The sequence below is a fragment of the Pinus tabuliformis genome, chromosome 7 (assembly GCF_031772625.1).
Source record: "Pinus tabuliformis cultivar Carrire ecotype Pingquan chromosome 7, CPIR1, whole genome shotgun sequence".
NCBI classification, from domain to species: Eukaryota; Viridiplantae; Streptophyta; class Pinopsida; order Pinales; family Pinaceae; genus Pinus; species Pinus tabuliformis.
The window spans coordinates 963,851-976,993 of NC_142293.1; the positions used below are offsets into that span (position 1 = coordinate 963,851).

A 13,143-nucleotide genomic window follows, 5' to 3' on the forward strand; every position below is an offset into this window, starting at 1 on the left:
GAGGAGGTTGCAGCAGTGCAGGGAGGCACAAAGATGCTTGTAGCAGTGCGAGAGGCACAAAGGTGTTGCAACAGCGTAGAGACAGCAGAGGGAGCACAGGATGGCAGTAGAGAGAGCTTCAACATCAAGAGGGTTTCTAGCCTGACAAGGATGTCAGTAGTTGGGTAGATCAGTTACAATCGTCTCAGTAACTGAGTTGAAGTGTAGCAGTAGCAGCAGTAGTGCTATGGGCAACACGATGCAGCGTGAGGAGAGAGCGCTGCAATGTAGATGCAGTGTTGGGAGGAAGGACCAGCAGCAACACGGATGCAGAGGCGCTGCTGTACATATGTAGTAGTGGCAGTGGTAGAGCCATTGGCAACAGTACAGGATGCAACAGTGCAGAGAATGTTGGGCAACAAGGCTAAACATTAGCACAGGTACCGGTGCCAGATGATCCGAGTGATGCTCAATGGTGGAGTATTACTAGAGCACATTCCTCGCTAAGAGGGAGTGTTGATTTGGGGTAGCATTAGATGTGCTCTAGCCATGAAAATTGGTGGAGAGGCTAAAACACATGAGATCTCTACGACCCAGAAATGGTTTGGAGAAATTCTACCCGGTGAAGGAGATATTAAAATAATTAATATTTTTAATGGGTTCCTAAGTCTAAACTTAGGAAAATAAAAATATTAATGGGTATTAATATAAAACTGGGTTAGAAGTGTTGTGGAGGTAAATCCCCTCTGTGGACAGAGGCAATCCCTACTAGTCCAAATAGGGTCTAGCAACAATCAAACAACGCTAACACGCAGGTTCCTAATTGCAAATTAAAGACCGATGATGAAGGCCTACCTGGATTCCAACGCTAGTACTTGTAGAAGAGTCGACGCTCCCGTTCCTTTGCTCCAGCTAGTCACAGTCCCCACGATCCTCGTGCACAGACACCTACACATGCAAAGAACGATACAAACACAAGCATAAAATCCAATAGATGCAACTATATATCAGTCAGAAAGGATATAACTCAATCACCATCATAAAGACAATAAGAGTGGAACCATAATGATAGTCGTCTATTATTGATAAACAAAGAAGAATACAACCATAGTTCTGACGTCAAATCCTTCTCAAGAGGGTCCAACCAGCAAGTTCCTCAAGCATTCACCCTTGAAGGTAGATCTCCCAAGACAAAACTCTCTCACTCACAAGTTTACACAAGATCAAAACACGTCACAACCTTCCTTAAGCTCTCTAACAATCCCACACTTGTCACACCAGCTACCTATCAAGCTCACACACTATCAGCAGCACTCCAAACACTATGAATTCCAAACTAGCAGCTCATAGCAATAGTGGAGGCTTAAATAGGAGAAGGAGTCTCCATGAATGGTGGGAAGACGAGCTTATCTCCAAGGAAGGTGGCTCAAATGACGAAACAGACATGCCAGAGAAGGGAGGGCGACATATACAAGGCCAACAACCAGGTCTGGAGTCATCTGGAAGGCCGGCTGTTAGAAAAAACTCGCCCAGACTGGATCATCGCGGGTACATAACTGTACTGGAGCGCTGACATCGCTACTACATAACGGAGAAAGTCATGTCAGCGCGATCAAATATAAGCAACAGTCGCGCTGTCTCATGAAATTCGACCATCGCGGGAATCACGTGTACTTCCGCGATGGCAGCGCGTTCGGTCTGTTTTGGAGCACTCATTAGCGCGTTTATTTTTACAACAGTCGCGATGATGGAAAAACTTTGGCAAAGTAGGTCATTTGGCAACATCAGAGAGCATGAGCATGAATGATTTGGACTCATGACACAGTAGGAAGACTGGTATGAAGGCAGTGACAAATTACTGTGTAACAAGAAGGTTCTAAATGACATGGATCAAGCCAAATCTAATCTTAGTTGTTGATTAGAGATTTAATCTCAGCCGTTGAAGACTCAACAGAAAAAGTATAAGAGGAGGATTGAGGGTTAGTTGCAGACACACCAGAGTGATCAGTCAGTTCGATTTTCTAGAGCGGGGCTTGCTAACAGAAATTGAACCAGTGATCAGTATTGCAGCAAGGGGCAATGAGTGTAGAGACAGAGAGGCATAGATAGTGCCGGAAGACCAGCGCAGAGGCAGAGAGGCAGACGCAGAGCTAATAGAAGCCAACAGTGACTGCGCAGAGGCCAGAAGGGCCTGCATGAGTGACACATAGGCTGCAGAAGTGACGTAGAGGGCTAGAGAGGCTGCCTAGAGCCTCAGAGGGTTGGTGCAGAGGGTTTCAGGCTGACACAGAGGCCGGGAGGGCTAACGCAGTGCTTCAGAGAGGTGCTGGAGAGGGTTTCGTGGAACAGACTTTTAGAATATCTTCTTCCGAGGAGAGGTATTACTGCCAGATTATTTTCTCTATCGGGTGAGCCAGTTTGGCACCCAGTGTACTCAAGAAAAGCTGCTTAATAATAAAACCCTCAAAACTGCTGCACCAACTTTCCCAAGTTGGGTTTTTCCGGGGACGATTGTCCAAAAATAACGGTGTCCCTTGTGTGTTTGTCTATTTCTTTCAGCTGTTGATCTGTAGATGTTTGAAACTGTATTGTGTTTATTTTAGTATTTATATGGTTAGATATCTTGTTAGTAATTAAACAAGTAGGCGAAATAAACCAGAGAATACAGAAAATTTTCTAACGGGTAATAGTTAGAAATTTTAACACGTAGCTCCTGGACTAATTACGCACTCCCTCATGGAGCTGGTAAGTTTTTGCTCTTCTGCTACTCAACAACGGAGAAATGTTGATTTCCTTGGCAAGAAATCACTGAGGAAGTATTCCCTCACTATGCTCCGCTGCTTCTTTCTTCTAACGTCTTTTCAACCCCGCAAAGTTGCCTACTGAAAAATGTATGTCCACCAACTGCTCCCTCCGCCACTGCAAAAATCGAACTGTTAGCTCTTTCTCTCCGTCAATTCACTCGGAGAGAGAATCCCTTGGATTTTAGATCCTCTGGCAGGAACTGCACAAACCCTCTGGGGTTTCGACTGGTTGCCTCCTACAGTTTTTTGACTTCCCCTTATGCTCAACGTTGGGGTTTCTGGTTCTACTCCTCTTGTTTCTCTTGCACTAGCTCTGATACCATGTGAAAATTCCTAAACTGGAATCCCTATTGCAACAAACTGATGTTACTTCTCCTACTTGATTAAATCATACAAGTTATTTATTGTCTTCTACGGTAAATTTCGAAGTAAATACATCTGCAACCTTCACTTAATTAATATATTTGCGGAAACAAAATACTGAGCAAGAAAGATTAATACAACACATAGGACACAATTATTTTTGGACAAATAGTCCCCGAAGAAACCCAATTCGGAAAAACCGGTGCAGCAACTCTGAGGGTTTATTAATATGCAGGAGAAATTCTGAGTAAAATTCTAGGATACTCAACTAGCAATCCGTTACAGAAAAAATACTGGACAAAAGAATGGTGAAATGATGTCACCCTGTCACTAGAGAATTAGTGACTGATCCTTCATCTCTGGAGGCTCTGCGTCACCCCCTGCGTAGAACTGTGTCACCCTGGGCAGCTTTTGCATCACCCCTCCTGGGTATTACACTGCCTCTCTGCTTTGGATCCTCTACTGGCTGAGAAATCGACTTTCCTGCCTCCCAGACTCACACCTTGGTTCCCGGTAAGTGAACTTCGAATTCCCTCAGCAGAAACTCGACTTCCCCTAACTAACTGCGATGCCTCTGCGTCAACACTAACTTATGAACTCCATTAAAATATTAATTATTTTAATAAAATCACTTCTGGCTGGAACTTCCCAAAACGCTTTCTGGGTTCTTTGGAATACCTGTGCCCAAGCCTCCCTGCAAAATTTGAGGCTTAGAGCACATCCAATGCTACCCCAAATCAACATGTCTAGGACATCGTAATGAGTGTTTATAGGATTTGCTGAAATTGTTCATTACACTAAACATTTAACACATTTAAAAACATAATTGGTTCAGAACCTCTTTCAAGAGGGAAAATGTAATTGATAGTAAAGTAGACTCATAGAAGAATTAATATACAACTCCGGTGGCTAAACATATAGAAGCACATAGTTCATTTTCCATTATAGTAAGTGAGTTAGAAGACTATGAAGAAATGAAATCAAATACATAGGGCTAAATGTAGAATCTAGTGCACCAGACTTCAGCAAGAAACGGATGAGTGAAACAACGAATAGCATATCAGATTACATGGAGCGCATATTAAGGATGTTAAATCTTGCTAGCCACAGGAATCTTAAATCAACATTTAGACTTAGATGAATCCATGATCGCGTAAAGATGCATCCAACAACTACAATTACATGTCATATGAGAAGAAAACAAGATAGATGAAGTAAACACAAAAGAAAAATACATACTACAACTTCATGTGAGGCAAAATCACCAAAATTTTTATTGATCTTCAGACAGAGCATACATTTTCCATTATCTTCATTCACAGTGCTACAACCCCTTTGAAAAACAAAATTCGGAACCCTTTGATAATGTATCATTAGCTGTGTTTATAGGGCCTCAGGACGAGAACCCCTTACAAAATATTCCTTCTTGATCTTCCAGTGATTCATCATAACAAAAAAGATGTGAGCGTGCTGGTAGCATTGACGTACGAGCTAAATGCTAACTAACTAGGGTTCATTTCTTGAAATAAAATATTTACAGAAAACATGAAACAGTGAAGTTTCATGATTGACACGATCAAAAAAATCTTCATTCATGGTAGGTCGGTTCAGGAGGAAGAGTTGGTAGATCGATATTCTAGAGTAGTGGAGGGTTGATGAACTAGTCACATCGTCACCACAGTGTTGGACTCGATTGAGGAGAGTGAAAGAAAACCTAATAAACGACCTTAAGATCAATAAGCCCTGTATAATTTGGCATGGAGCGAAACAAGGTCTTCACCAGCCCTAGTAGTTGGAAGTATCTCCTTAGATAGTTCACCATTGTCTTGCCCTTTAGGGTGGAGGTCTTCTCGTGGGAGGAGTCGACTCTGCTCTTCGCCTCTACCAACATTTGACTGTACTGTTCCCATGGGATTAATCCTCCTACGAGGTCCCAACAACTAGGCAACCCTGCTCGGACCTGCTGCTCAAAATCCGAATCAAAAGCAACTACATCCTTCAACACTCTCTCCAAACATTCTTCAGCTTTGGGCTTGGCATCTTCTTTATGTACCACTTTGGAGATCTCCATGATTGCAGACACCCGATCTACCACATCTATGGCTCTCAACTCACTGAGTGATTTTTCATTGACATATTGGATGAATCTCTTAGTTGTTTGAGCATTCTTTTCACCCTCCTCCTTGGCAGCCAAGATGAAGAACTCATAGTCCTTGATTACAATCTTTTGTTCTGCCATCAAAGTGGTATACTCCCAATTATTCTTCACAATGTTGCAGGAAGTGTCCGCCCCCCCCAGTTCTAAGGCCCGAAGCGCGTCCCATGCGAATGCGTCCAGGAAGCATCCTCGGAAGTGCGCTTCCACCTGTTTTGGACGCTTCCACCTGTTTGGGATGTTTGTTTCGAGTATAAATGCAAAATATATATATAGCAGACACTTCCACAAATGCTTCGCCTCCTAGATTTTTGGAAAATGACGCTTCCGCATCCCTGCTTCCAAAAAATGTCCCCACTTCGTGCAACATTGATTCTTCATCTCTATTATCACTTCATCCCATATTAGTTGTTTAGCTTGAAGGAGAGACATGTTTCCTTTCAATCTACCTTTTAGATCAGTGATTTCTTAATTTGTTGCTTGCAGATTTTTGTTGATTAGTTCTACATTGGTCTTGGCAGTCTCCAGTTGCTTCTCCTTTTGTGCAAGAGCATATTTAGCATTGTCTAAATCCACCTGTACCTTCTTGATTTCTCCTTCTGAGAGTTGCAGCTGAGTAAGAGTTTTAGTGAGTTGTTCTGTAGGGTTCTGAGGATTCTTTGGTACGAGCACTACACAAATGTGAGAGTCAATCTTCTCTTGAAGGTTGGTTGTCTATTGCTTGAGGGCCACCACTTCGTTATTCTTGTCTATTAGCTCCTTAGCCAACATCTCTTTTTCTTGCTCCACCTATGGTAGTTCTTTAGACTGCACATGTTCACTAGAAGGCATCTTCAGCTTATGCCTCAGTTCTTGGATTTCAGCTTATGAACGCTGGATAAGAGCTTCTAAGACAACTTTGTCTTCTGGATTGACTCCCAGCTTCACAATCAATTCTTTGAAGTTCTCATTCTGCATATGTATAGCTCTAGAGTTAGCTCTCTCTTGTTTCAACCTCGTTGCAACCTTCTCCAACAGCTTCTCAGCTTCGTTAATAGCCATAACATTTCTGCTCAGTTCGTTGTATAGCATTTCTCCCACCTATCTATGAAAGTTGATTTTGTCAGGTAGGGGAACACTTGACAGGTCCAGAGACACATCCAAAGCCTTAAACTGTGAACCTAATGGTAGGGACTATGCCAAGGGGTGGTGCAATGAAAACTTCATCTGATTCCTTTCTAGGTCCATGGCAGCCAAGAGTCTAGTTTGGTAGGGGACCGAGTGCGATGCCAGCTGTTGTTGCATCTCTTCCCTCACTTTCTTGGTACTTTCCTCTATTACCTTCCTTGTAGGCCAACTGGGTTCATTCTTTATTAAACTCGTTGCAGAACTCGTAAGGGCTACCTATGTAGATGAGGAAGCAGACGCTTGCTGTGGGTCTTCTAGGGTCACCTGGAAGCCTGGTTGGTCTAGCTTTATCTCCATTAACCTGGTTTCAATATCCTCTTCCTCTACTTCTTGGGTCCTGGCCCTTTTGTTGGTGTGAACGTCCTCCATCTCCACGTCTCTGATCTCATCCACACTCCTTTTTTGTGTCTTGTCCTTTACTGTTGGAGTCTCAATCTTCATTTCTGTGTTTATAGGCCTTGAATCAATGTTAGTTTTCCACTCAATCTCTAGCCTGTAATCATGATCATAAGTTGAAGCATTGATGCCTTTTCTTTTCTTTGCAATGACACCATGGGGGTCATAATGCCAAATATCTCCCATTTCAAAATTCATTTCTTTCAACAAATCTTCAGCTGGCTGAAAGGCTTGCCTGGTATTGACAATGAAAGGGCCTATAGGCTTGTCCAATTTGAACATATAACCCTTCTTAGCGGGGACAAAGTGGATTTGATCCACATGTAGGCTCTGTCTGATAAACTCAGGGCAAATATTCTCATTGGCATGAACACAAGTAGACAATAAGGAGGGAGCTCCCACCCATAGACCCTGATTTCAGTGTAATTCTCAAACAAATACAAATCACCGACCCTGGTGTCCTTACTAAGCTGAAGGATCTCTTTTTGTTGAGGCAGGATTCTTGGTGGGAAGACACCATGAATGATTTTATATGCAATAGCCATATAAGAGGATATGAATTGAGAGTAGCCCTCATTGCTAGGTTTCTTCCTGACAACAACATCCCAATCAAACACAGACTTTCTTTGCTTGTTTGAATCCATTAGACTAAAACCTAGTCACTCAAATTCATAAACATGAGTTTATAGGAACAAATAAAACATTAGGAATAGTATCTAAAGTACGAAGTGGTAGAAAAGTAGTGTAGTTGGAATTTGATGGTCTCAGTCAAGAAAGAAGGTATATCAAATAGATGGCATGGTTGCATCATCTCTCTTAGAAACCCTACAATGGCTTTAGTAGCAATATTGGTATCATCTTCTCCAAACATGAGGGTAACTACAATGAGGATGGGCTGCACTATCTCTGTAAATGTAGATATTTGGAAAGTATCAGTAAGAAGCCAGGATTGGTGGCCAAGGGCCAAAATCATTTGCACGAAGCCCTGTTTTTCCCCAACTAAGACTAAGACCAAGGCACTCAAATTCATCAACATGAGTGTATAGGAACAAATAAAACATTTGGGAATAGTATATGAAGAACGAGGTGGTAGAAAAGTGGTGCAGCTGGAATTTGATGGACTCAGCAAGGAAAGAAAGTATATCAAATAGATGGCATGGTTGCATCATCTCTCTCAGAAACACTACAATGGCTTTAGTAGCAATATTGGCATCATCTTCTCCAAACATAAGGGCAACTGTAGTGAGGATGGGTTGCCTTGCCTATGTAAATGTAGATATTTGGAAAGCATTAGTAACAAGCAAAGATTGGTGGCCAGGGTCCAAAATCGTTTGCAAGAGGGTCTGTTGTTCCCCAACCTGAAGTATTTCTGATTTGTTTTGGGCTAATTCTACTCACACGTGAAAATTCTAGGGCATCACTTTTGTTGCAGTAAGTGTTGATTTCTGGTAGCATTGGATGTGCTCTAAGTCTCAAAATTTGTAGGGATGCTTAGACACATGCATTCTCCAATACCTAGAAATCGTTTTGGGAAATTCCACCCGGAGACAGTTTTATTAAGATAATTAATTATTTTTAATGGGACTCTAAGTCTAAACTTAGGAAAATAAAATGATTAAAGGGTATTAATATAAACTGTGGGTGAAACTTCTAGAAGAAAGCGAAGATCAAGTCAATATGATCCTAGCCATTGATTAGAATCTAGGAAACCGGATTCGTCCTAAACCCCCTGCGAATCCCGAATCCGGCGAATTCGACACGATTCGGTCCGGATTCGTGTCCAAATCACAGGACACGTCGTGTCCGTTTCTGACACGTCGTGTCCGAGGGCGTGTCGCGGTTTTCAGGGGCGTGTCGCGATTTTAGGACACGTGTCCGGTTTTCAGGACTCGCTAAGCTCAGCGCAGGTATGAAAAGGACGTGTTTGCTCATTAATATTTTCATTTGGTAAGTGATTTGTGCTGTTGCAGCACGGAGTAGAGCATTTTGGCAGCTTCATAATCAAGTCTAGGCCCTAGTATTGATATGCTATTCATGGTAATGTTAAATTCTTAAAGTAAAAGTGACATTCTCCTTAATCTTCATTTTCATCCTTTTACTTAAATTTTTAACATTACCATGAAATGACTCAGGATGTTTGAGAGTGGTTCCGGCCTCATTGGATTTCATATGGAGAAAGTAGAATTTTAGATTTCATTCAAAATCCAGCAGACTTATCAGTTTTTCAGGATTTTAGGATTGGGGGATTGCAATGTTTCCATTGAATTTTGTCATGTATTAGGGTATGGAACTCGTATTTAATCAAGAGCACCAAACCAAGAGCTTCTGAATATGTCGCTCCCGCTCCCCGCTTTCGCTCCCGCTCCCAAGTAACACTGTTCCTGATGATATGGGTCTGGACACCATTGTTGAGTTGGCATTGGCCAACATGGATCTCAATGATCCAGTGCTAGAGCCTGTTAGATTTGATGACTTAGAGGGGTCAGCCTCCATACCAGCAGATGCAAAGGCGACTATGGATACAGGGGAGGAGGAGGATGTAGAGGAGAGCAGTGGGGACCATGATGATGGGGACAGTGATGCTGATTCTGATGCTGATTGATGCCTTGAGGCTTGTATACCTGTAGTTGTTTTATATTTTCTATTTCTATTTGCCATTGGCATTGCACCAACACTACCTATGTAACACATTTTGATTTGATGACTTAATGAGAAAACTACAGTTGTCAGTGTGTTTATCTTACTATCTTGTAGTTGTAAGTTGTCTTTCAGTTATGAATTATGAATCATGATTTAAATTTTTATAGATTTATCATTTATGTGACCTGTACCACTGACATTTATTTGAATTTTGTATGTACTATGCATGCTAATAGCTATAGATGAAGATCTATGTTTGAAATCAATAAATTTGTATCATTAATTAAAATTTGTGTAAGAAATATGATAATATCTAATTTTTAATATATATATATATATATATATATTTTTTTTAAATATATATTATATATATATATATTTTTTAATAAAATAATATATAACGTGTCCTGTTCCGGGGGGTCAGCGTGTCCCGAATCCGACACCACGAATCCCGAATCCTACGTGTCCCGAATCCCCGTGTCAGGTGACTTAGAATAGAATCTAATCTGGGTCGTTGATTGATCAACGAGAGGATTATAAGAGGAGGCTTGATGGGCACTTGGAGAATACACCGAGTGAGTTCAAAAGATCGAATTTCTGAAGCAGAGAAGTTGCCGAAGAGAGATTCGAAGTGAGCTTTTGCAGTGAGGGGCAGTGAGTATCCGGAAGAAGGAAGTTTTCCTGGGCCGGAGAGTACGAGGTAGAGAGGGCAGAACAACGTCCAAAGAGAGGCAGACGTTGGCCCATGCAAAGCTGATGCAGTGGCAGCGCAGGCCTTAGAGGGAGATTGAATTCCTGCTGAGGAAATCGAGTTTCAGTAGCCGAGAGTCGGGGTGTGAGACCGAGAGGTAGAGATTCGGATTTTCCAGCCAGCAGAGGGTCCAGAGAAGGAGCAGCGTGATACCCAGCAGGGGTGACGCAGGAACTGCGTGGGAGTGACACAGTTCTGCGCAGAGGGTACGCAGAGGCTCCAATTCAGCGTGATCAGACTCAGATTCTCCCAGTGACAGGGTGAGAACACTTCACCATTCATTTTGTCCAGTTTCTCTCCATCCAAGAATTCTATTCAGATTTACTACTGCATAATAATAAAACCCTTAGATCTGCTGCACCAGTTTTCCCACATTGGGTTTTTTCGGGGACATTTGTCCAAAAATAACGGTATTATTGTGTTGTATTTTCTTTCTTGCTTAGTCTCTTGTTTCCGCATATAAATTTAATTAGTGAAGGCTGCAATGTATGTATTTCAATATTTGTTGTAGGAAACTGCAAATAACTTGTTCATGTAAATCTAACAAGTAGGAGAAATATCATCAATTGCTGCAATAGGGATTCCAGTTTAGGAATTTTCACATGGTACAGAGGTGCAGGCGGGACAATAAGAGCAGTACCATAGAACCCAACGCTGAGCAGAAGAGGGAGATCAAAAAGCTGCAGGAGGGACTAGTTCAAAACCCCAGAGGGTTTGTGCAGTTCTTAGCCGGAGGGCTGAAATTTCGAGGCAGTTTCTCTCTGAGTGAGTCGACGGAGAGAAGGGCTTCTAGATTGACTTTTTGTCGGGGTAGAGGGAGCAGTGTTGAAGCCTCAGCGTGAGGAGAAGCTAGTGAGACGTAGATTTTTCTATAGGCAGTTTACTAGGAAGAAAATCGTCAGAAGAGAGAGAAGAAGCATGGTTGAAGGAATTTCTTCCTCAAAGAATTGCTAGCCAAGGAATTCGAATTCTCTAGAGCTAAGCAGCACCAAGGGGCAACAATTTTACTAGCTCCAACAGGGAGTGCGTAGGCTAGCCTAGCAACAACGCAGAGGAGAGAGGATATTTTTTACATTTGTGGCAGAAATGGCAACCAGTGGCTTGAGGGATCAGGACAGGTTGGATGGAGCATCCAACTACGTCATCTGGAAGGCAAGAATGTCATTCCTTTTAGATGAGCATGGCCTCAAGACATCCTCGATAGCGTGGTGATTGTCCCTGCAGATGTAGATCCGTTGAAGAAATACAAGGCTGAGATGGCAAAGGCGAAAAGAATGATCCTTGACAAAGTGAAGGATCATGTGGTCTGTCACATCGCTAGCAGAGGGACTGCTAAGGAGATGTGAGACGCTTTGTCTACGTTGTATCAGGGATCTTTCGAGCAGCGAAAGATGTACCTTGAACAGAAGCTGAGATCTACTCAGATGCAGAAAGGGGAGCTTGTGGATCCATTCCTCATGAAGCTTCAGGAGACCCATGATGAATTGTTTGATGTGGGGCATACACCTCAAGATTCAGAAGCAGCAGCAGTGGGTCGAAGCCCAAGGAGGAGGAGGAGAATGCAACCCTTGCATTGAAGGGACAGCAGGAACAACAGAGACGTAAGAAGGACGGCTCGAAGATCAAGTGTTTCAGGTGTGGTGAGATGGGTCACTATGCTACATAGTGTCGTCTCAGGAAGGAGGACAAGGATGAGAAACACGATCTGAAGGCCGCGCCAGCGAAGATCGAGGAAGAGGAGTTCGCGATGACAACCGAGATACCTCCAGGAGGGAGGTGGGCTGATTTGGAGTTGTAGTTCGAAAGAGCTACAGATGGGCAGGAACCTTGAGGAGCTCGCCTCTTGGATCAATTCCTTGCTACAAGAGCCCATATCAGAAGTAGCAGGATGCACTAGTGTAAAATGATGCCGAGGAGTGTCGGAGAGACAGTTGCAGTGGCTAGGAGAGCCAGAGTCTAAGTAGCGTAGAGCAGAGTTGGCAGCAGTGCAGATGGCACAGAGCAGAGGTTAGCAACAGCGCAATGTTGATCAGTGATTGTCATTGATGTCGACCCAAGCAACACCAGGGGCTACCCCAATCTTGCATGGGCATTTTGACTTTACAACTTACTCTATTTTGAGTCAATGATCTTCTAGATGGATTCTACTCGTCGAGATGTTTTTGTTGATATTGGCACGCTAAGTAATTCTTCACAGTTTGAGAGATATTCATGTTTGAAGTTAGTAACCCCTGTTAGTGGGCTAAAACCCTATGGGGTTGTGGCATGGCACTCATAATTGGTTGTGGTCATTGAATAGTCAATAATTAATAATGTTTTTTTTGCTCCTAAAATCCCTCCAACGTTCACTTGTTGAGGACCCTCTCAACTCAAGACATTCATATAAATAATGACGCTCATATCCTCCTCTAGTAGGGATTTTGTTGCTTCAAATAGGTCATTGTGGTATTTTCGCTATAATTTTTTTTCTTCTGCAAAGCTTCAAAAGCTTAAATTTAAACCCATTTGAGCTGAAATCTTGATGAACCTCGTGACCGAATTTCACATCTTGGTTCGCTATATTTACGGAGATATGATCCAAGGAAGTTAGGGTTTTTGTAGGCTCCCGAATTCCATGTCAAACAGGTGACGTTGGGAAAATTGTCATAACTTTCTCTCTAAGCATTGGATTCAAATTTCATAAATAGTGACAGAAAGAGGACAGACTGTAGTTTGTTGGGTATAATTTTCAGGGTCGAAGGTTGCAACAATGACACGTGGCACTTCATACAAGTTCGCTCTACTGAACCAGGCTATAATCAGGTCATCGTGGGAGATTGGGCATAACTCTTTCTTGAAGAATCCAATCTTGATCAGACCTGTGGGGTTGGAAAGAGGACTCAGAGGGC

At 42.5% G+C, this 13,143-nt stretch overlaps 1 protein-coding gene across 3 annotated transcripts in view; it reads right to left on the reverse strand.

Moving 5' to 3' along the window:
* Positions 1–13,143, reverse strand: part of LOC149244843 (uncharacterized) — a 496,877-nt gene that overhangs the window by 58,201 nt on the left and 425,533 nt on the right. The gene's annotated exons all lie outside the window — the stretch shown is intronic.